The following is a 24,905-nucleotide window of genomic DNA, read 5'->3' as shown; positions in this document are numbered from 1 at the left end:
GTTGAATGGATTAAAAAATCACAAATAAGCAAAATAATTCCACCCAGGCAAACAGTATTCAAAGCTTGATGTATGGTTGTTCAAATTCTTTTCTATAAATTACTGTTATTGTATAAATATAGGTTCCATACCATATATATATTTTATATATATATATAAAGTGTCTGAACATGTGTGTTTATTTTATCACCACATAATTGTTGGATATTCTGAATATTTCAACTAAATCCTATCATCTCAATTTTCCACTTCAGTAAACATCAAAGAATAAGAATAATGGACTTGAAATGAATTTGAAGTAATAGTAAATATATGGGGAGAAATTAAAAAGTTAAATTTTAAATAAGCAAAAATCTTTAAAGGTGAATAAAGAGTGCAGAGTAGCCATAATCATGGACCAAAATTATCAAAGAATAATATCTGAAGAATATTTGTTTTATGTTTTTTCTTTTGCAAAATAGTTATGTGCATCAACTTATTTTTTACTAAATTATTTTTAGTCTAATAACCTGGAGCTTGTGTTGGCAGAAGTTAATAGACACATAGGAAGAACCAAAGCTCTCAGGAGCATTCTGATTCTGGCAGAAACAGGAGCAGAGGGTTTAGAACCATGAGAAGATCATCGTAAATGTTCTCCTTGGAAGACTTCAGGTCCTCAGACCACAGAAATTACCCAACACTTCAATTTCACCATCCATCACATTAAGACAGAAATGTCCCTCACCTCTCTACTACTCAAGGATGGATAATTAAAGATGAATCAGACCTCTCTGAGATTTTCAAAGAATAGTCTTGGCTGTGCTCAGTGGGTTTTTCCAGAGTCAAAAGCCAATGGAAAAGATTTTTGGAGTCCAGTGACCCTCATCTCTTTTTCCTGGTACTGCATGGAGGTTCACAGGGGGGTACTAAGAGGATCATAGCTTTTGTTCCACATCCGCCACCCTTGTTGGCCACTTTGGTTCCTTGGACTCCGTATTCATCTGAGAACCATTTAGTTGGTAATTTTGAGAGTTTAGACTGACTTCTCAATATCTAAATAAAGTGGATGATGCGACTTTTCTTAAAAGATGGAAACCAGACCCCCTGTTTTTTATTATCAATTCAACTACTGAATTGAGGTGTCCCCAGCAAAAGTTTAGGGCCTTAAACACTTCCAAAAGGGGATTTCCAGGAGGGAACCTGAGTAGGTCCCTACAGAGGATTCAGTCTTCACATAAAGGGAGGAGAGAGATCAGTCATCCTTCAGCAGTTGAACTTGAGGCCCATTTTGAAGAGAGATGAAAAGATGAAGAAAATCACATCCTGAACCTACCATGTGACATGCCTTATGTTGGTGCTTTCACATATGTTATCTTAGCTAATCTTCACAACCACTACATTAATAATAACTACCTGTGATGTGGGTATCATTATACCAGTTTTACACATGAAGAAAATGTGGCTCAAAGAAACTGTATAATTTCTAAGAAGCAATGTCAAAATTTGAAATCTTCTTAAAACTTCTAATTCCTAAATTATTACTTTGATCCAGCCCTTCCATCATGCTGTATTTTTGTTCTTCAAATGTAAATGGAGGACTTCTCTGGTGGTTCAGTGGTTAAGAACCCGCCTGCCAGTGCTTGGGACAGGTTCTACCCCAGGTCTGGGAAGATTCTACATACCGTGGGGCATCTAAGACCTTGTGCCACAACTGCTGAAGCCGGCACACCCACAGCCCACGCTCCGCAACAAGAGAAGCCACCACAATGAGAAGTCCACGCATCACAACTAGAGAGTAGTCCCCGGGCACCACAGCTAGAGAAAGCCTGCACATAGCAACAAAGATGCGGCACAGTCAAAAATAAATGAACCTTTTTTTTTTTAATGTAAATGGAATAGTGGTGTCTAGAGTTGAGGAAGATGGGAGGGATGAGATATGACTCCTAAAGAGTATGGAACTTTTGGGGGGTGATGAAAATATTCTAAAATTGACTGTGGTGATGTTTACCCAACTATAGGGATATACTAAAATCCGTTGAATTTTATACTTTCAGTGACTGAATTGCATATGGTTTCTGAATTATTTTATAATAAAGATGCTACCAAAAATAACATTTAATGGAAGACCTTCCCCACCAGTGAAGCCACAAAACCCTCTCAGTTTACCATAATCAACATATCCTAAGGTTCAAAGGCTGTGCTCTGTATCTCTTTGTAATGTTATACAGTAGACAGTAAATAAATGGCTTTTAATAGTATTGATAGAGCAGGTCCAAATTTCCCCACTCCAGTCAGTGGGGGAAACGCCCAGTTAAAGGCAGCTGAATGGAGGTCAAAACCATAATCCCAAGTAAAAATAAGACAGCAAAGTTTCTCTAGCATAGTCTTTTTTCTAGTTCAAGAATCTGTCCATCTCTGCACATTTCTTTCTCTTCCATCATCCCCACCATGATCTTGCAGTTACACAATTCAGATTCAAAACTAGAAATTAACTGAAAAGTTTACAGTGTTCTCCTCATTCCATGATGTCATCCTTTTGCCATGAATCATCAATTTAATAACAACTTTTCAGTAAAAGTGGAACATCACATAAAGCACATACATTGTACACTAATTCAGCACTTCAGAAATGTTCAAATGTGAGAGAAAATGCATCTTAGAATCAAAGAAAAGAAGCAATTTTCATGAAGGCGATAATCTAGTTAAAGCAAGATTTTTCCACATTTGAAGAAAACAAAAATGCTTTGTTTAAAATCAGAGAGGCAATGATTTTTTTAATAACAAAAATATAGGCCTGAGATGACAGGGGAAAAAAAAGTGGTATTTATTGTTACTGTGGAGGGTGGCTTCTTAGAACTTATCAGATTCTCAAGGCCATGCTCTACCAATTCATTTTGACTAGGATGAACTTTCTATTTTGCAAGGGTAACAGAGGAAGTGGGAAAGTGTGTGGCTTTGGGCATCCTTGCTGAAATCTACATGTTCTCAAAGGCCTGGAGAAGTATGCATGATTGCTGGGACAACTTGGCTATTACCAGCATGCTGCAGAACTTTCAACAAAGGACTGAAGATTGATTGGAGCATCCAAGCCCTGAAGCCTACCTGTCCTTGCATAGTTCAGTTTTAGGGTTTCCCAGGTGGCTCAGCAGTAAAGAATCTGCTGCAATGCAGAAGACCCAGGTTTGTTTCCTGGGTCAGGAAGATCCTCAAGAGAAGAAAATGGCAACCCACTCCAGTATTCTTGACTGGAGAATCCCATGGACAGAGGAGCCTGGCAGGCTACAATCCATGGGGTTGCAAAAAGTCAGACACAACTGAGCAACTAACACATTCATGTTCAAAAAAAAAAAAGACAGTTTAAGAAAATGAACCAAATTCTACCTACAAATCAATGCTTTGGCTCTGTAGTGTTGGTCAGTCCATGCAAAGGTGACTTTGCTTGGAGGCAGAAAGGAAATTCTAGCATCTCTGCCCCTGGCTTAAACATGAGAAGAATTTGCCTAGCCTAGCGTCCCTTGATTCCTTTCTGCCTAAAGAAATAAGACCTAGGAGCCTCAACATCATATAAGCAAAGGGATTAAACAGGGTAGAGTACAAGGCTCTGTTCTACTACTCTTGCTAACAACTTGATTACTTGAATTTTGGACAACCTATGCTCCCAGCCTACTCCATCTTCTACTAGATTCACACCCGCCCAAACCTCAGGTATTTGCTTGGTGGGAAACCCAGGACAACTCAAAAACCATCCATATATATATATACATAATAAATGTTTCTTCTTGACAAAGAAAACACAAAATTCCAAACAAATGGTGATAATATAAGAAGAGATTTTCGATAGTCAGTTCTGTGAGGGCAGAAACTACCATATTTGCTGGCAGCGGAGTTACAGAGATATTCTGAATATTTTGTATAGAGATTTTCCAAGGGAAAATTTTAATCATATTATTAATATCACATAGGAGTTAGAAGTAACTCTAAATTGTAATTACAGAGGATAATATTGCTTTGTTCAATAAATATAGCATATTACATACTAGAATCCAGTAGGAAAGTACATATTCTGGGTTTGAAGCAATATGCTGTTACCTTTGAGAAATTATAATTCAAGTGGCTAGAAAATTTACATTGGTATATGTTAAAGAAAAAGGTCCTCATTATCATAAACTTGAGACTGGTAGTTGTCCAAACAATTTTTTTAAGTCATTTAATGATAAATAAATTTGGAAAACTCAGCAGTGGCCATAGGACTGGAAAAGATCAGTTTTCATTCCAATCCCAAACAAAGGCAATGCCAAAGAATGCTCAAACTACCACGCAATTGCACTCATCTCACACGCTAGTAAAGTAATGCTCAAAATTCTCCAAGCCAGGCTTCAGCAATATGTGAACTGTGAACTTCCAGATATTCAAGCTGGTTTTAGAAAAGGCAGAGGAACCAGAGATCAAATTGCCAACATCGCTGGATCATCGAAAAAGCAAGAGAGTTCCAGAAAAACATCTATTTCTGCTTTATTGACTATGCCAAAGCCTTTGACTGTGTGGATCACAATAAACTGTGGAAATTCTGAAAGAGATGGGAATATCAGACCACCTGACCTGCCTCTTGAGAAATTTGTATGCAGGTCAGGAAGCAACAGTTAGAACTGGACATGGAACAACAGACTGGTTCCAAATAGGAAAAGGAGTACGTCAAGGCTGTATATTGTCACCCTGTTTATTTAACTTATATGCAGAGTACATCATGAGAAACACTGGACTGGAGGAAGCACAAGCTGGAATCAAGATTGCCAGGAGAAATATCAATAACCTCAGATATGCAGATGACACCACCCTTATGGCAGAAAGTAAGAGGAACTAAAAAGCCTCTTGATCAAAGTGAAAGAGGAGAATGAAAAAGTTGGGTTAAAGCTCAACATTCAGAAAATGAAGATTATGGCATCTGGTCCCATCATTTCATGGGAAATAGATGGGGAAACAGTGGAAACAGTGTTAGACTTTATTTTGGGGGGCTCCAAAATAACTGCAGATGGTGATTGCAGCCATGAAATTAAAAGATGCTTACTCCTTGGAAAGAAAGTTATGACCAACCTAGATAGCATATTGAAAAGCAGAGACATTACTTTGCCAACAAAGGTCCATCTAGTCAAGGCTATGGTTTTTCCAGTGGTCATGTATGGATTTGAGAGTTGGACTGTGAAGAAAGCTGAGCACCGAAGAATTGATGCTTTTGAACTGTGGTGTTGGAGAAGACTCTTGAGAGTCCCTTGGATTGCGAGGAGATCCAACCAGTCCATTCTGAAGGAGATTAGCCCTGGATGTTCTTTGGAAGGAATGATGCTAAAGCTGATACTCCAGTACTTTGGCCCCCTCATGCAAAGAGTTGACTCATTGGAAAAGACCCTGATGCTGGAAGGGATTGGGGGCAGAAGGAGAAGGGGACGACAGAGGATGAGATGGCTGGATGGCATCACCAACTCTATGGACATGAGTTTGAGTAAACTCCAGGAATTGGTGATGGACAGGGAGGCCTGGCATCCTGCGATTCGTGGGGTTACAAAGAGTCAGACACGACTGAGTGACTGAACTGAACTGAACTGAACTGAAACTCATAATGTGATGTCTCCAGTTTCCAATAGGTTTCCTTAAAGAGTGATGGGAGCTTGAAGACATTTACAAAGAATCCTTCTTGGTTTTTACAACATTGCTACACCAATCTTTTGCAGTTATTTCTTTTATTCCAAATTTGACAGCAATATACATAGTTTTAAAGATCACCTTAATGAGCCTTTCAGTTCAGTTCAGTCGCTCAGTCATGTCTGACTCTTTGCGACCCCACGAACTGCAGCACGCCAGGCCTCCCTGTCCATCACCAACTCCCAGAGTTCACCCAAACCCATGTCCATTGAGTCGATGATGCCATCCAACCATGTCATCCTCTGTCGTCCCCTTCTCTTCCTGCCCTCAATCTCTCCCAGCATCAGGATCTTTTCCCTTTACAAAGTATCTAAACCTATCCTCAGGTACATATTAACTTTGCACATATATCTCACTGAATTTCTCACTAGCAAATGGATAATTTCTCCACATTTCATGAAACAATGCATGGAAAAAGAAAGGGTAGTTATATGTCAACTGAATCTCAACAAAACAAACAAAAAAAGACAGACAGACGAGGTTACACAAGCATACAAACAGTACCTTTTCAGCCCTTCTTTAGACAAAGTAGAAAATATAGTTGAAATGAAATGTGTGGCTTCCAAAGAAGCTAACAGAAAGGCAAGTGTGGACTTATTTGTTAAAATATACATGAGAATGTGAAGTAAAAGAATGTATAATAAATGTAGCAGGTGGAAAAAAAAAAAAAGCAGGGTGCTCAGAAACATAAGATCTCATTCAAGTGCCTGTGCCACTTCTTTTAGTGGTGTGACCTTGAACAACTCAGTGTAGCTTTCTGGAACTTGGGTTTTCTCTCAATAGAAGAGGTGGTCTAAAATCTGTAACTTTCAAACTATAATCCTAAGAATTTTGTGTACTTGCTCCCAGCTGACAAATGTTCTGTCCTAACAGAGGAATGAATGGGAGGCACGCATGCACCCACATTCATATACACAGCCACTCAAGGTTACCTGCTTTACATATCAGGCTTCCAGGTAAGATCCTCTTTGTTTTCTGACCTAAAAAAAAAAAAAAAAAGGAGGGGGGGACAACAACTGGGAATTCAGGCAGGCTCTAAATTTCTCTGATTCTTCCTTCCATACAACCATTTGTGCAAAAGGCATCCAAAAATATGAGTTGTTGATGGTGTCTATTGTGAGCATTGCAACCCTGAACACTCAGCTATCAAGAGCTGCTGGAATTAAGCCCTTCTCTACATGCCAGATCCCTCACAAGTCTGCACATGTTTAAGATTTGAAACGTGCACCCTAATTAGCAGAGAGAGAGAAAAAATAATAAAACCTGGCTGCTTAACATTGGTGTTGCCTTCCAATTGTACTCCCATTTGCAAATTTTACCATTGGATTCTTTTCCTGATATAGTTGACATTTTATTTTCCTGTTAAGACTAAGCTCAAGGAAAAAGACAGAGGAGGAAAGAGAAGGAAAAAAGAAAGAACCAAACAAGCAGCCAAGTAGGAGAACAGCCTGATAAAGATCACCGGAAGATTGTTGCCTCTAAAAAGTTCAGGAGCCTTGTAATAAATAACCCTACATAAATCCAAAGAGATTTGAAATGTTTAACTAGTTATTAAATGTGAGCAAATACACATACACACCACAGCTGAATGCTTTAGCTTCATATCCTGAACACTATAAAAATGTCCTATTTATTGTGTTCTCAACAGTTTAACAGCTTGAATAGATTATATTCCTTAGAGGCAGCTACAATGCAACATTCAAGTTCCTAAAGTTCAGATCAGTTTAGGGTATTAAAAAAAAATTTCCCATAGGAAGAATTAATTTCTCTGAAGGAAAAAAACAAAAACCAGGAGTGAGAATGTCTTCAATTAATCCATGTTTTGGACAGAGACAATGGAAATTCTCAGTCTCATAGGTGACTTTTGCAGAAAGGCTTAAACCAGAGTTCTCCCAGGAGGCCACACCCATGTCTGTTAGAAGTGTATAAGCATGAAAATATGTAGGACATTTACATATTCATTGCTCAAAGTTTACATAAACTGACTATGTCTGTACAGTTGATTCTCAGGCACTTTTCAAGCTTACATTTTATACCTGCTACCTTCAAGTTAGTCAATTAGAAAGTTCACTTATCTATATTTCTTCTCACTCAGCTAATACTACTGTATTGGGTCCCCAGAGAGGAGGCACATTACTTAATTCACAGAATCAGAGGCAAGATTATGAGATGGGAAAGTTGAAAGGGTTTTTTTCTCTACCTCTCTGACATACAGAATTAGGGACAGAGAGGCAAGGTCATCTGAAATTTTCCTATGGCCCCTCAGAGCTGATAAACCACAATTTGGAAAACATTAACCTAAAAGGGGGAAATATACAGAGTGAATTCGAGTATGGGCTTTTGAGTCAAATAGTACTGGGTCCTTATCCCAGCTCTGCTTCCTGCTAACAGAAATCTGGCAAGATTTCAGACACTTTGTTTTCCAACATGTAAAATGGGAATTATGCTAAAGACTGTTTCATCAGTTCAGTTCAGTTCAGTTCAGTCGCTCAGTCGTGTCCGACTCTTTGCGACCCCATAAATCGCAGCACGCCAGGCTTCCCTGTCCATCACGATCTCCTGGAGTTCATTCAGACTCACATCCATCGAGTCGGTGATGCCATCCAGCCATCTCATCCTCTGTCGTCCCCTTTTCCTCCTGCCCCCAATCCCTCCCAGCATCAGAGTCTTTTCCAATGAGTCAACTCTTCACATGAGGTGTTTCATAGAGATGTGCAAATTAAAGAAGGGAGGCCTAGACTTAGTTCATTATTGTTTTAGCATCATTACCTCTACCCTTTGCTGATGATTTTGACATTTAATAGTATCAAAGGAGTCCTTACAGATAGAAAATTTCTCTTAACTTGGTAAAATTCCATAATCAAACTTTTCATGTTCCACTTTAGCACAAGAACTAAGATTATTTATGGAGAAGAATTCATATATATAAAAATATTTTTTGCAAACTAAGGTTGTATGTTATTAATCCAGTTGCCAATCACCAGAGCCCCCTCCCCGTACTAAGGTCACTATGCTGTTCTGTACTATTGATACCTTGTAGTCTCTCTATACTTTTCATGGTTACTACCCTTTTACTTATCCACTAAAAAAAAAAAAAAAAAAGAACCACATAGGTCTAAGCCATTTCAGGGACAAGGGTACAGTTAGGCATTATTTTCCCCTTCTCAGCTCTTCCATGTAAAGAGATAACCATGTAAAAAGATTCTAAAATTCAGCAGAGAAGAGGAAAGAGAATGTTAGACCCAGCCCTTGAGTGATTTTAATTTGAAGCATTTCAGTATGGTTATTTCTCAGAGTCATTGAGGCCTAATGGTGCAATTTGATTTTGCCTAGATGAATTTCCCATGACAAATGATATTGGCTCATCATTTATGGTCGTGACTGAATGCCAATATTTTTCTTCCTCCAAAGCTTGTGTAGGACAGCATGGAGCGCTTATGTTCCTTAGAACATTTGTTTCCAATTTTACAAACACTGTGAATGTGGTTATTTTTGTAGCTCTGTTAGGAAAGTGCATGGCATTTGGTTTTCTTGTTGCAGTTAATTATAAATCATTAGGATTCCAATGCCCACAACAAAGGCCTTGGACCTTGAAGCTCAATCACTGGTGATTGCAATGGTCCTACCCACAGCCCTCCACCTCTTGCTTAATCTCTCCATTTCTCATAATGGGAGCAGGAGGGAGGAGGGGGAGTTATTTTAAGATGTTTGTATTGGCTTCTAAATGTGCAGCTTTGGTTCCAAGGTCTTCTTTTTTCCCAGAGCAAGATAAACTTCTTTGGGTTGTAAATCATGGGAGTTTTGCATCACTTGACAGAGTCCATGTTTGAAAGTCATTCCTATCGCCTCTCTGATGACTTAGGAAGCAGAGAGAGTTGCCCACGCATCATGAAAAGGACCCTTTCAGTAGCACTGGGCTTATGCCCAGATCTGTTGCTTTAGGAAGATAAATTATTTCTATTTTCATCCCCTCCCCACCTAAACCCCTCAATTACAAAAAAAGCATTGTGACCTAACTGGTAACTTTAGGACAAGCCACTGGCAAAACTGAGAGACCTAAGATAGAGGGCCCTTCCTCCACCTCTGAACTGACCCTTCTTCCTGCCCACAGCCAGACATTCACATCCTTGGGCTGCCCTCAGACCCTGCTGTAATTATTCATCCTATCCTCACTCCCCAGGGCAGCACCCGTAGTCCCAAGTTTTTCTCATTAAAATATCTCTGCCCTAAATATCATTTTCCCACAGGGTTCTGTTTCTTGCTAGAGAGCAAATGAGTACTCTAATTTTAAACAAACAAACAAACAAAAACCCTGCACTCATATATCAATAGGTGCCAACTGGATAATGAAGTGAGGAATAGACTTGTTTTCTCCTTTTATAACTTCCAAACTTTTCTTCATTCATGGTCCTTTGACTGAATCAGAGTGGGCAACTGACACTCTGCCTTGTTCACCTCTATCCCCAGTGCCTGGAACAGCCCTTGGTACCCAGCACACTTCAAGAACAATTTGATGAATATATATGAAAGCCCATTCTACTTCTCCTTCCTTCCCCTGTCCCTGGCTGACCCAGAGGGAGGTCTTGGAGCAGAACTTCCCCACCATGAACCCAGTGAAATATATTCAGAGAGTACCAAGAAGGTTGACCCTGAAGACCACTTAGTCCCAACTCACCACTTCTATATAAGGAAACTGAGGCCCAGAGAATGGAAGATTCCTGCCCAAGGTCACACGGCCTGTAAGGCAGCTGTCTGCAGGTGTCCCACAGCAGCCTGATATACCAGCACCAAAAGCATCTGCTGCAGAGGATAAAAAAGTGATCAAAAACCACCACTACTCCAAAACATGAGTGACTTACTCTTGAGAAAGCTCCATGCAGTGTTGGGCGTGGAGTTTTACAGGCACAAAAAAAATCACATAAAATACAGTAGGACACTACCTCCTTCTTTAAATAGTAACTTTATTCCTAGAGGGCTCTCCCCGCTGCTCATTCTTCAGGTCTCAGCTTAAAAAAAAAAAAAAAAAAATGTTTTAGAGAGGCCTTTCCTGACCGACTCCTGTGCCCTTTCCCTTGGTCATGCTCTTGCTTATAAACATGTATTCCATGTGCATCTTCCCTATAGACTCTTTAAAAAAAAAAAAAAACAAACTTTTTATTTTGTATTGAGGTACGCTGTTCAGTCACTAAGTCATGTCCAACCCTTTGCAACCCCATGGACTGTAGCATTTCAGGCTCTTCTGTCCTCCACCATCTCTTGGAATTTGCTCAAATTCATGTCCATTGAGTCTTTTATTGCATCTCTTCTTGCTGCTGCCCTCTTCTCCTTTTGCCTTCAATCTTTCCCAGAATCGGGGTCTTTTCCAATGAGTCAGTTCTTCACATCAGGTGGCCAAAGTACTGGAGTTTCAGCTTCAGCATCAGTCCTTCCAATGAATATTCAGGACTGATTTCCTTTAGGATTAACTGGTTTGACCTCCTTGCAGTCCAGACAACTCTTAAGAGTCTGCTCCAGCACCACAATTTGAAGCTCCAATTCTTCAGTGCTCAGCCTTCTTTATATCCAACTCTCACATCTGTACAAGACTACTAGAGAACCAATACAACATTGTAAAGTAATTAGCCTCCAATTAAAATAAATAAATATATTTTTTTTTAAAAAAGACTTCTAGAAAAATCATAGCTTTGACTAGATGGACCTTTGTTGGCAAAGTGATATCTCTGCTTTTTAACACACCGTTTAGGTTTGTCGTAACTTTCCTTCCAAGAAGCAAGCATCTTTTAATTTCATGGCTGCAGTCACCATCCTCAGTGATATTGGAGTCCAAGAAAAGAAAATCTGTCACTGCTTCTAATTTTTCCCCTTTCATTTGCCATGAAGTGATGGGACTTGATGCCATGATTTTAGTTTTTTGAATGTTGAGTTTCAAACCAGTTTTTTCACTCTCCTCTTTCACCTTCAGCAAGAGTCGCTTTAGTTCCTCTTCATTTTCTACAATTAGAGTGGTATTATCTGCATATTTGAGATTACTGATATTTCTCCCAGGAATCTTGATTGTAGCTTGTGATTCATCCAGCCTGGCATCTTGCATGATGTACTCTGCATATAAGTTAAATAAGCAGGATGACAATATACACAATATACACTGACACTCTGTCTTGTTCACCTCTATCCCCAGTGCCTGGAACAGCCCTTGGTACCCAGCGCACTTCAAGAACAATTTGATGAATGTATATGAAGGCCCATCCTACTTCTCCTTCCTTCCCCTGTCCCTGGCTGACCCGGAGGGAGGCCTTGGAGCAGAACTTCCCCACCATGAACCCAGTGAAATATATTCAGAGAGTATATTAATTTGGAACCAGTCAGTTGTTTCATGTCCATCTGTAACTGTCACTTCTTGACCTACATACAGGTTTTTCAAGAGACAGGTAAGGTGGTCTGGTACTCCCATCTCTTTACGAATTTTCCACAGTGAGTTGTGAGCCACACAGTCAAAGGCTTTAGCATAGTCAATGAAGCAGTGTTTTTATTGAATTCCCTTGCTTTCTCCATGATCCAGTGAATGTTGGCAAATTTATCTCTGGTTCCTCTGCCTCTTCAAACCCCAATTTGTTGTATACAAGAAAAGATATACAGAAAAAGTCAGTTTTAATTCCAATCCCAAAGAAAGGCAATGCCAAAGAATGTTCAAACTACTGCACAATGACATGCATCTCACACGCTAGCAAAGTAATGCTCAAAATTCTCCAAGCCAGGCTTCAACAGTACATGAACCGAGAACTTCTAGATGTTCAATCTGGACTTAGAAAAGGCAGAGGAACCAGAGATCAAATTACCAACATCCACTGGATCATCAAAAAAGCAAGGAAGTTCCAGAAAAACATCTACTTCTGCTTTATTGACTACACCAAAAGCCTTTGACTGTGTGGATCACAATAAACTGTGAAAAATTCTTAAAGATATGGGAATACCAGACCACTTACCTGCCTTCTGAGAAATCTGCATGCAGGTCAAGAAGCAACAGTTAGAACCAGATGTGAAACAATGGACTGGTTCCAAATCAGGAAAGGACTACATCAATGCTGTATATTGTCACCCTGCCTATTTAACTTATATGCAGAGTACATCATGCTAAATGCCAGACTGGATGAAGCACGAGCTGGAATCAAGATTTCTGGGAGAAAAATCAATAACTTCAGATATGCAGATGACACCACCCTTATGGCAGAAAGTGAAGAAGAACTGAAGAGACTGTTGATGAAGGAGAAAGAGGGGAATGAAAAAGTTTGCTTAAAACTCTACATTCAAAAAACTAAGATCATGGCATATGGTCCCATCACTTCATGGGAAATAGATGGGGAAACAATGGAAACAGTAACAGGCCTTATTTTCTTGGGCTCCAAAATCACTGCAGATGGTGACTGCAGCCATGAAATTTAAAAGATGCTTGCTCCTTGGAAAAAAAGCTATGACAAACCTAGACAGTATATTTAAAAGCAGAGACATTCCTTTGCCAACAAAGGTCCATCTAGTCAAAGCTATGGTTTTTCCAGTAGTCATGTATTGATGTGAGAGCTGGACCATAAAGAAAGCTGAGCACCAAAGAATCTATGCTTTTTTGAACTGTGGTGTTGGAGAAGACTCTTGAGAGCCCCTTGGACTGCAAGGAGATGCAGCTATTCAATCTTAAAAGAAATCAGTCCTGAATATTCATTACAAGGACTGTAATGCTGAAGCTGAAACTCCAATATTTTGGCCACCTGATACAAAGGACTGACTCATTAGAAAAGACCCTGATGCTGGGAAAAATTGAAGGCAGGAGGAGAAGGGGACGACACAGGATGAGACGGTTGGACGGCATCACCAACTCAGTGGACATGAGTTTGAGCAAGCTCTGGGAGTTGGTGATGAACAGGGAAGCCTGGCTGCTGCAGTCCATGGGGTTGCAAAAAGTCAGACATGACTGAGAGACTGAACTGGACTGATGTATACAGTACATGGAACTACACAGTAGGTCAGACTCTTAAGTGCAGGAATATGTCTGTCTTCATGCTGCAAGCCCCTAGCACAAAGCCAGAACATAGGTGTCCAGTGAATATCTGTTATGTGTGTTGTTGGAGTTGTATTTAATGCTACTTGACTGTGGATCATATTTGTTTCGTACAAATGGCTTGAGTTAGGCCTCCTGGTTTGTTTTTGCCTGTATTTACTTGATCAATCTCAGCTTCTTTTCTGGATAGTAGATGAAGCTGTTCCTCAAAGAAGCTTGCTGCTGCTGCTGCTGCTGCTAAGTCACTTCAGTCGTGTCCGACTCTGTGCGACCCCATAGACGGCAGCCCACCAGGCTCCGTCGTCCCTGGGATTCTCCAGGCAAGAACACTGGAGCGGGTTGCCATTTCCTTCTCCAATGCATGAAAGTGAAAAGTGAAAGTGAAGTCGCTCAGTCGTGTCTGACTCTTAGCAACCCTATGTACTGCAGCCCACCAGGCTCCTCTGTCCATGGGATTCTCCAGGCAAGAGTACTGGAGTGGGGTGCCACCGCCTTCTCCGCAAAGAAGCTTAAGTCAGTAAAAACATATGTGAAAGGATCTCATCCAGTTTCATTGAAGGAAATTTGCTAAAACTTTTTCCCTCTAACCTCCTTGATATCAGGACCCATTTATAAAGCAGAGGGCTATAGCTACAAAGGAATTAGTCAGGTTTCCTCTTTTCTTGAGAGGATAAAAATTTAGTTTCTGAATAGAGTAAGCTATATGATGTTTTCACTGCCTATTCTGGGAAGGACAAGTCTATACCACCTAATGACTAGCATTTCCTCTAGGTTTTATTTTCTTGGAGCCTTTCACAGCAGCTGGCAACAGCTGTAGGGAGAGGACTAGCAGGTTAGCTGCCTCCAGACACAGTGGAGGGAGAAGGAACCACAGAAATGGAGCACAGGAGTCACTTTTAGGGGATCATTCTCCAATTTTCTGCCAAAGTGTTTTTGGTCAAGACAATTAATGGTAACTGGCTCATAACAACACTAGAAAAGAGTGAAGGTAGTTATTGTGAGGATAAAGAAATGCATTATGGGAAGGCAGGAGACTGTAAACAGCCAGGACTCAGAAAAGTAAGAAACAAGGTACCTTTGGGGTTTGACCTCTTAACACACACTATCCGCCTCTCTCTCTTTTTCTCTTCTTTCTCCATAGCCCCCTCTCTAGAAACTAGCTTGTGCGTGATTTCTGCTTGAACATACCTATCATGTTTCTCTCTTCATACATTAATAGTTTAATTCTAGCTCCTACTGCTAACTGGAAACTGATTCTTTGTTTCTCAACTCAAAATCCCCAAAAGAGGAATTGGATTTGTCCTGCTTGTTTTATCTGGGACAAACTCCAATAACAAGTCATAGGTTATTGGCAAGCCCATAACAATGCTCACTTTGCCTCTTGTCCAATCAGTGTGGTAGGAGTGAGAATGAAGAGTGAGTTCCAAGGCATAAAACATAGACATGCCAACTGAGGAGAGGGTGATGGCAAAATTTCTTAAGAAAGCAGTATAGATGGTACAAACAACCCAAATATCAACTGCTCTAATCCTCTCCCAACAGGGGAAGGCAGCTGGTGTCTAAGGATGCAGAAATTTAAGTCTTTCTAAGGCAGTTGTATCAGAGTCTCTGCCTCACTGTTTCTGTGAAGGCTGACCACTCCCATCCACCAGCATCTGTGACTCTCTGCCTGGGACTTTGGTGGTCATAGACATACACTCAAGGCAAGCCAGAGGTGCCTGGGAGCTGACGGCACCAGAAGCAGCATTCAATTAATGACAAGTTGGAATTGGTAAATACCCCAGATGCTCTGGTTTTTAGGTCACACCATCCTGAGGTGCGTTCTACCCTTTCCCAGAGGTCCAGAGTATGACTGAGCCACGGCAACCCACAGAGTTAGGCTGCTCAATGACAACACTCTATACTGGCTTCCTCCCTTCCTAGTCTCACTTCTCTACTCTACTGCCTGTTCCTCTGAGATTCACACATCCTAGACCAGGGCATGCTTCTTAAAAGCTCAACCTATGAAAAAGGTTTTCCAGATTTAAGAGTTCAAACCAACACTTTCTTCGGACAATGTGATCCCTCTGTGTCATGGTCTCCTTACCCTATTCTATGAATCACCACAAACACTTAAGAATGGCAAGGCAAAATTCACAAATTTTTCATTTCCTACAGTAAGATATGTTTGCTCTGTGAATATCATTACACAACTGGTTCACTCCTAGATCTGCTGTACTTGTGGAACAGGTTGTATTCCAGAAATAAAAACAATAACTTAAGCCAATTTAAGGAATGGACAAGGTGGTCAGTCTCAGAAATATGTCATAGTCATAGTCAGAAAAACTCAGTCAATAACCAAAAAGGTAATTTAAAAACAACATAATTTCTTCAAATGGACAGGTACACTAGGTCCATACTTTAGAACTAACATCAGCATCATAAAGATAACAATTCTGCCCAAGTTAATGTAATAAATTTAATGCAATCCAAATAAAAATTATCAGCAGTATTTTTTAACTATTTTATACAGAAAAATAAATAAAACTAGCCAGAAAAAAAAAACTCATTAAAAAAAATAATGAGAGCAAATTAGCCCTCCCAGATATTAAAATGTGATATAAAGGTACATTAATTAAAGCAACATAATACTAGCCCATAAATATACATGAAATATCCCAGGAAGACCCAAAAACATACAGGAAATTAATATATGATAAAGATGCATTATTAAAGAGATGGTGTTCATAGAATAGATAGCCAGTTAGAAGAGAATTGAATCCATTCCTCTAATCTTAAAACAAAATACATTACAGATGCAGTGAACATTTAAATATAAAAACTGAAAACCACAAAATTATTAGGAAAAAAATAGAAGAAATTTTTGTACAATCTTGTTACGGGAAAGCCTTCTAAGCATAATATATAAGTCAGAGTCATGAAACAGAAGATTTACCAATTTGACTATTTTTAAAATAAAAAATTTAAAAATTTCCACAGCAAAAATTTCCATAAGCAAAGTAAAAGGAATACATTAAAAAATGGGGTAGAAGACTTCCCTGGTTGTGCAGTGGATAAGAATCTGCCTGCCAATGCAGGGGATACAGGTTCGGTCCCTGGTCTGGGAAGATGCTACGTGCCTCAGAGCAACCAAGCCCGCGCACCACAACCACTGAGCCCACACTCTAGAGCACACAAGCTGCAACTACGTGCCTACCTGCCACCACTACTGAAGCCTGTGCACCTAGAACTTGTGCTCCACAACGGAAGAAGCCACCACAATGATAGACCGGTGCATGGCAATAAAGAGTAGCCCCCTCTCACTGTAGCTAAAGAAAGCCCATGCAAAGCAATGAAGATCCAGCACAGCAAAATATTTAAAAATAAATAAATTTTTTTTTTTTTTTTATGGGGAAGAGACACGCCTGGTGGTCCAGTGGTTAAGAATCTACCTGCAATGCAGAGGAGATGGATTCTATCCCTGGAGGGAACTAAGATCCAACATGCTGCAGAGCAAGTAAGCCTGTGTGCCAGAACTACAGAGCCTGCATTCTGGAGTCCGTGAGCCACAGTTATTGAAGCCCATGTGTCCTCAATGCCTCTGCTCCATAACAAGAGAACCCACCACGACTGGAAGCACTCACACCACAACTAGAGAGGACCCCCTGCGCACCTCAACTAGAGAAAGCCTATGCACAGCAATGAAGAGCCCAGGAGCAGTCAAATAATAATAATAATAATTAAATTAAATTAAAAATTTTAAAATTCTTAAATGAGGTCGATTTTTACAATTTGTATCATAAATGGCTTGGTTCCCTAGCATATAAAACCCCCTAGAAATTATTATACAAAATTAACAACCCAATATTTGCCAATAGATGTGCAAAAGACAAGTAGATAGTCCACAGAAAAGGAAGTCCAAATATTCTTAAAATATGATTAGTTACAATCATGATTAGTCTAAAAGAAAAACACACTCCTATATGACTCTCTTGTATGACTTTAACACTACTCTACTATACCCACACTTCTAACATCAAATGTGTGGGTTCTCCCAAACATTTGAGTTTGGAAAGCAATTCTTCCACCCCAGTTTAGTGTCTTACAATATGGACTCATTTCTGACACTATCTACCGTGTGTGTGTGTGTGTGTTCGCAAGTGTGCTAGTCATTCAGTCATGTCTGACTCTGCAGCCCCATGGACTGTAGCCCACTAGGCTCCTCTGTCCATGTAATTGTCCAGGCAAGAATACTGGAGTAGTTTGCCTTTCCCTTCTCCAGGGGATCTTCCCGACCCATGGATTGAACCCAGGTCTCCTGCATTGTAGGCAGATTCTTTACCGCCTGAGCCACCAGGGAAGTCCTGAGTTAGTGTCAAATCCCACAGTTAAGGGCTCAGTCTTACAGGACTTCAGACACCACTTCGTCATTTCAGATGCTAATGTCATTTGATCCACTGGCTATAAATCAGAGGTTTCCAAGAGTCCCTCCTTCAGTTCTACTAGTTTACTACAGAAGCTCACAAAATTCAGCAAAATTATTTACTTACTAGGCTACCAGTCTATTATAAAAAAATATCTAACTCAGGAACAGCCAGATGGAAGTTCCTGAGGACTGGACTGTCCTATTTCTTCCATGGGACAAGAAATGGTGAAAGGGATATAAAGCTTCTATGCTATCCCACCCAGCACCTCCCTGTGTTCACCAATCCAGAAGCTCTCCAGACACCATTCTTTTAATTTTACTGAAGCTTCATTATGTAGGCATGATTAATTGATTCAATCTCATGGCCCTCTCCTTTCCAAGGGCATGGGGGGTGGGAAGAGATTTAAAGTTCCAATTCTCTAATTCTGGTTGAGCCCCCTGGCAACCAGGCCCTTCCTTATGGATTTTCCAAAAGTCACTTCATTAATACAAACTCAGGTGTGATTGAAAGCGTTTCATTATGAATATCAAAAGACACTTTCTATCACTCTGGAAATTCATAGGTTTTTAAAGTTTTGTGCCAGTAGTAAAGAGGAACTAAAGAGCCTCTTGATGAGGGGGAAGGAGGAAAGTAAAAAAGCCAACTTAAAGTTCAATATTAATAAAACTAAGATCATGGCATCTGGCCCCATTACTTCATGGCAAATAGAAGGGGAAAAGATGGAAGCAGTGACAGACTTCCTCTTCTTGGACTCCAAAATCACTGCAGATGGCAACTGCAGCCATGAAATTAGAAGACGATTGTTTCTTGGCAGGGAAGCTATGACAAACCTAGACAGTATGTTAAAACCAAAGACACTGACTTTGCCAACAAAGGTCTGGTCTGTATAGTCAAGGCTATGGTCTTTCCAGTAGTCATGTACAGATGTGAGAGCTGGACAATAAAGAAGGCAGAGCACTGAAGAATTGATGCTTTCAAACTGTGGTTCTGGAGAAGACTCTTGAGAGAGAGTCCCTTGGAAAGCAAGGAGATCAAACAGTCAGTCTTAAAGGAAATCAGCTCTGAATACTCTTTGCAAGGACTGATGTTGAAGGTGAAGCTCTGATACTCTGGCCACCTGATACAAACATCTGACTCATTGGAAAAGTCTCTGATCCTGGGAAAGAGTGAAGGCAGAAGAAGAGGGTGACAGAAGATGAGATGTTTGGATGACATTACCAATTCTATAGACATCAACTTGGGCAAACTCTGGGAGATGGTGAGGGATAGGGAAGACTGATGTGCTGCAGTCCCTGGGGCTGCAAAGAGTCAGACATGACTGGCAACTGAACAATAACAACAATGAGGGACAAAGACCAAATACTGTATAGATTTTATTATATATACTCCCTTACTCCTTGGAAGGAAAGTTACGACCAACCTAGATAGCATATTGAAAAGCAGAGACATTACTTTGTCAACAAAGGTCTGTCTAGTCAAGGCTATGGTTTTTCCTGTAGTCATGTATGGATGTGAGAGTTGGTCTGTGAAGAAAGCTGAGCGCTGAAGAATTGATGCTTTTGAACTGTGGTGTTGGAGAAGACTCTTGAGAGTCCTTGGACTGCAAGGAGATCCAACCAGTCCATTCTGAAGGAGATCAGTCCTGGGATTTCTTTGGAAGGAATGATGCTTAAGCTGAAACTCCAGTACTTTGGCCACCTCATGCAAAGAGCTGACTCATTGGAAAAGACTCTGATGCTGGGAGGGATTGGGGGCAGGAGGAGAAGGGGACAACAGAGGATGAGACGGCTGGATGGCATCACTGACTCGATGGATGTGAGTCTGAGTGAACTCTGGGAGTTGGTGATGGACAGGGAGGCCTGGCGTGCTGTGATTCATGGGGTTACAAAGAGTCAGACACGACTGAGTGACTGAACTGAACTGAACTATACTAAATCTTACTACTAATAAGGTAAGTACAATGAAAACTATAGTAAAATACCATTTTCACTTATCAAATTGGCCATATGGAAAATTTTGATATTACTGTGTTGACTGGGTGATGGACAATCCCATACACTACTAGTGCAAATAAGAAGGGGAATATCTACTAAAATTTTCAATGCACATTTCCTTTGACCCATCAAGTTCACTTTTATGGGCAATTCAGAACCCTCTCTAGAATAAGGGTCAGCAATTTTTTTTTTTTTCTAAAAAAGCCAAAAAGTAAATATTTTAAGCTTTGGTGCATGGGGTCTCTGTCTCAATTACTCAACCCTTTAGTGTAGTGTGAAATCAGCCATACACATTGCATAAATGAATGAGCATGGCTTTCCAATATAACTTTATTTATACAAACAGCTATAGGTGGGATTTAGCCTGAAGGCCATAGTTTGCCAACTACTGCTTCAGAGGCAATGGCATCCTACTCCAGTACTGTTGCCTGGAGAATCCCATGGACAGAGGAGCCTGGTAGGCTGCAGTCCATGGGGTCGCTAAGAGTCGGACATGACTGAGCGACTTCACTTTCACCTTTCACTTTAATGCATTGGAGAAGGAAATGGCAACCCACTCCAGTGTTCTTACCTGGAGAATCCCAGGGATGGGGGAGCCTGGCGGGCTGCCGTCTATGGGGTCTCACAGAGTTGGACACGACTGAAGCGACTTAGCAGCAGCAGCAGCTTCAGAGGCAGTAGGTGCAGAAAGGCTGGGCACATCCTCATTGTGGCAGAAACCACTACTGTCCCCAAACTCCATTTCATCCCCCTAGTAAAAGTCCTGCAGCCAGAATCTGGATATCCAGATTGCACTTCTCAACCCTATTGGGAGCTTGGTGACCACGTAACTAAGCTCTCAGTGACGTGCGAGCAAAAATTCTGCTTCCACCTCTGGCTCATTTCCTTAGGCAAGATTTTTTAGGAAGAAATCTCAGTTCTTTTCCTCTTTCTCACTGGCCGTTGACAATGACCAGAATAGCATTAAAGCCATATACTGAAAATGGCAGAGTTACCGTCAACCAGAGTACCTGAATGATGAGAGCGGGGAGAGTGGCCCATGGTCCTACCCATAAGAGAAACTGTTTCAAACCTGGTCTGAAAGGCAAAACCATTTTGCTCATAACTTCTTTCTGAGAAGTTAGCATTCCTGATAAAATGCTTAAGCAATTTTCTGTGAACTTTAATGGGATTAAGGTTTGCTCTCAGAAACCAATTACCCACATGCCCAATTACCCGCACAGTCAGTTGCCAGCTGTCAATCAAGGGTCTAGTGACCTTTAACCAGACTTTCTTTTCTTTCTGTGTCTAGTCTAACAATGATTATCTAACTGAACTTTCTTCCTATCACATGTCCCTACCAATAGTAAATTTGGGAAGTGGCCTTTCTAGGGTCCATTTCCCTTCTGTGCCTAATCGTAATAAAATTTTGATACATGCTCACAGCTAAATTGCCTGAAAACTTCTCTTTAACACTTGGAACACTCACTTGGTGCTGTAACATGAATGAAAAATAAATTTATGTTTCTTTAATCCATTAAATTTTGGTCTCTATTTTTGCAGCCAAATCTACCCCAATACATTCACATTTTCTAAATTTGTTTAAATTCACTAAATGCTTGCTTTGTGTCAAAGACTATATTAAGCACTTTACATGTGTTGTATGTCACTAAACTCCACTTCTTTCTCATAATACCTACCACTAGGACTGGATGCCAGGCCAATGACTACCACCACTAATAACAATACTAGTAGTAGCAGCAATAACAACAAAAATAGCAGTAGTTAATACTTATTGAATGCTTTCTATGAGCCAAGCACTGAGCAAAACTCTTTATATCTTATTCTTTAAAATGTTATGGGGATTCTTCTTGGAAAAAGCAAGCAACCAATCCAAGTTTTATCACTAGTGTTAAATTAATCTCTTCAATAAATTAATTCACTATATTTAGAAAATGAAAGGAAACTTAATGCTTTCCTAAGAGTAAAGCTCAAGACAATAACCTTGGTTGAGGAAGATCCAGAGTAAATGAAGCTCCTCTTAAAAGAAATATGATTTCCCCAAAGCATATTAGCATCATTGGGACAGAAGTGGCGGTGGGATTTTTTGTTTTGTTTTGTTTTCCGCAAAGGAACATTATTTTTATAGGCTGAGAAGCACCATATACTTTTGCTCTTTAGGGCATTTTCACTGGTCCTTCCCAAGGCAAAAATTTGAAGGTGCTCTTAAAGACTTTTCTCCTAAGTGCCCCTACTCTTCTGGAGAAATTTCATCCCCAAAGACTTGACTGTGTTTTAAACCAACCTCAGATTATAGGCATAAAAGGAAGAATTAGATTTTGATTTGAAGAATGGGCTAGGCTTGGAATCAGTTCATCTCAGTTCAGTTCAGTAGCTCAGTCATATCCGACTCTTTGTGACCCTATGGACTGCAGCACGCCAGGCCTCCCTGTCCATCACTAACTCCCAGAGTTTACTCAAACTTATGTCCATTGAGTTAGTGATGGCTTGGAATAATTTAAGAACTGATATTGTCGTATTGCACTTCAGTAGGGTTAAACGAATTTTTTTGTTTTGTTTTTGCATTTGTGGTTATGCTAATGAGCCTATGGAGAGGTTCCGTTCTGCACATGCACACACACACGCACTTACCCCAGTCCTGAAGGAGTGGGATGTCCTCCCTAGAGAACCCTGTGGTCCTCTCAGGTGAACCAGTCTCCTAGGACTATGCAGAACACATGTTTTCCAGTGACACATTCAGGCAGCAAGAAAGAAAGGGTTGGAACAATGTAGGAATGACCCCCTGGTGTCAAAAGAAGTCTGGCTGCCCCATCTGTCTTTTGAGAATAAGAAAAAATTCTTGAATTTGTAGACATTTTCAAGTTACAGAAACCTCAAGAGAAAGATATTTAGGGCCCCTGCATATGAGGAAGAGTTTCAGCAATTTTAGAAAAAAAAAAATTCATCCACCTATACATCCATCCATTTATTTTACAAATAATTATTGAGGACTTACTATATGCCAGGAACCATTCAAAACTTAGGGGAAGGGGGAGAATCAGGGAAGTATTGGTCAAGGGTACCAAGTTTCAGTTGGGCAAGATGAGTAAGTCCTAGAGATCGACTGTACACCATAGTGCCTACTGTTAGCAACAATGTGTTGTGCAGAAAGGGCAGTTCTTCTAAGTGTTCCGTCACAGTCACCGCTCCCCGGCCAGTAGTGCCTACTGATTCCTCTCAGGTTTGTGGGTGCTGCTCTGAGCAGCCGTCACCCTTTATACCAGAAAGCTGGCAGGCACTGTGAGGAGAAAAAAAAACAAGAAGAAAGTAGAGGAGGTGCTAGAGGAAGAGGAATATGTGGTGGAAAAAGTTCTAGACCGGCAAGTGGTAAAGGGCCAAGTGGAGTATCTCCTAAAGTGGAAGAGGGTCTCAGAGGAGGACAACACATGGGAGCCGGGAGATAACCTGACTGCCCTGACCTCACTGCTGTTTCTGCAGTCACAGAAAACAGCACCCGAGATAGACAAACCAGATGGAGGCAAGTGCAAAGCTGATTCTGATTCAGACAATATGGGGGAGGAGAGCAAACCAAAGAAGAAGAAAAGAATCAGAAAAGTCACAAGGCTTTGCCTGGGGTTTGGAACCTGAGTGGATTATTGGAGCTACAGATTCCAGTGGAGAACTCATGTTCCTGATGAAATGGAAAAACTCTGATGAGGCTGACCTGGTCCCTGCCAAGGAAGCCAATGTCAAGTGCCCACAGGTTATCATATCCTTCTATGAGGAAATGCTGAGGTGGCATTCTTATCCCTCAGAGGATGATGACAAAAAAAGAAAACAAGAATTAACTCTCTTGAATACCAGTGGCTATCACATCTGACTGCAGGTTTCAAGTGGGGAGAGAAGGAGTTCTACTTGTCTCGACACCATAAAGATGGCTTGAGAAGATGTGCTTTGAAGAGCCAGTATAGTTTCTGTGCCTTACAGCAGGCTAAGTGTTTCAAAGTCGTTCCATGCCGTACAGTTTGCACATCCATCTTGGTGAAGAGGAAGAAGAATCAGTGTTTCAATGCAACTCATTCTGAACTTCACTAAGAAAAGCAAAGGGTCTTCTATGATGGACAAAACTTGTAGAGTGGGATGTAGGAAAGCAGGCGATACTAGTAAATCTTCAAAGAGCATCTCCACAACCCACAGCCTTCTTCCCAAGAGGGTTAACTCGGCATTTTTTACAGCATAGAATGTGTGTAGTTTTGGGCTATTACTGGTGTATTGTGTGGGGTCAGTGGGATGGGGTGAGAAAGGAGACTGGAGTTAAGATCATTTTTGTTAAAATTTGAATAAACTGTGAAACTGTAAAAGGGAAAAAACAAATAATGATGATTGGGTTCTGTGTCCAGAATATTGTATCCTTTCACAAAATGTCATTGGCCACCTAAATGAGGACTGTGAGAGACTGTTTAAAAGTTGTGAATGCCTAAAATGTAGAAGCCAAGGTATTCCCTGCCTGAGATTAATGCTGGTCCCAACAAAAGACTAAGCTAGTTATGAAGTTAACAAAGTTGCATTTGAGGGATGGAAACTGGTTGAGAAGGAAATTTAATATATAAAGGAGGTCGTGGGATGGGGTGGGAAAGAAGGGAGACTGGAGTTAAGATCATTTTTGTTAAAATTTGAAGAAACTGTGAAACAAAGGAAAAAACAAATAACGATGATCGCTCAGTAGTGTCTGACTCTTTGCGACCCCATGAACCGCAGCATGCCAGGCCTCTCTGTCCATCACCAACTCCCAGAGTCCAC

At 40.6% G+C, this 24,905-nt stretch overlaps 1 long non-coding RNA gene and 1 pseudogene across 1 annotated transcript in view; one reads left to right on the top strand and one right to left on the bottom strand.

Moving 5' to 3' along the window:
• Nucleotides 1-24,905, bottom strand: part of LOC147369785 (uncharacterized) — a 142,747-nt gene that overhangs the window by 103,283 nt on the left and 14,559 nt on the right. The window lies entirely within an intron of this gene.
• Nucleotides 21,075-23,985, top strand: LOC147369786 (chromobox protein homolog 1 pseudogene; annotated as a pseudogene).

This window comes from Bos grunniens, chromosome 7 (genome assembly GCF_055505025.1).
Source record: "Bos grunniens cultivar Pamir isolate PY7600 chromosome 7, Bosgru_T2T1.0, whole genome shotgun sequence".
Lineage (NCBI taxonomy): Eukaryota > Metazoa > Chordata > Mammalia > Artiodactyla > Bovidae > Bos > Bos grunniens.
This window is presented reverse-complemented; position numbering and strand designations above follow the sequence as displayed.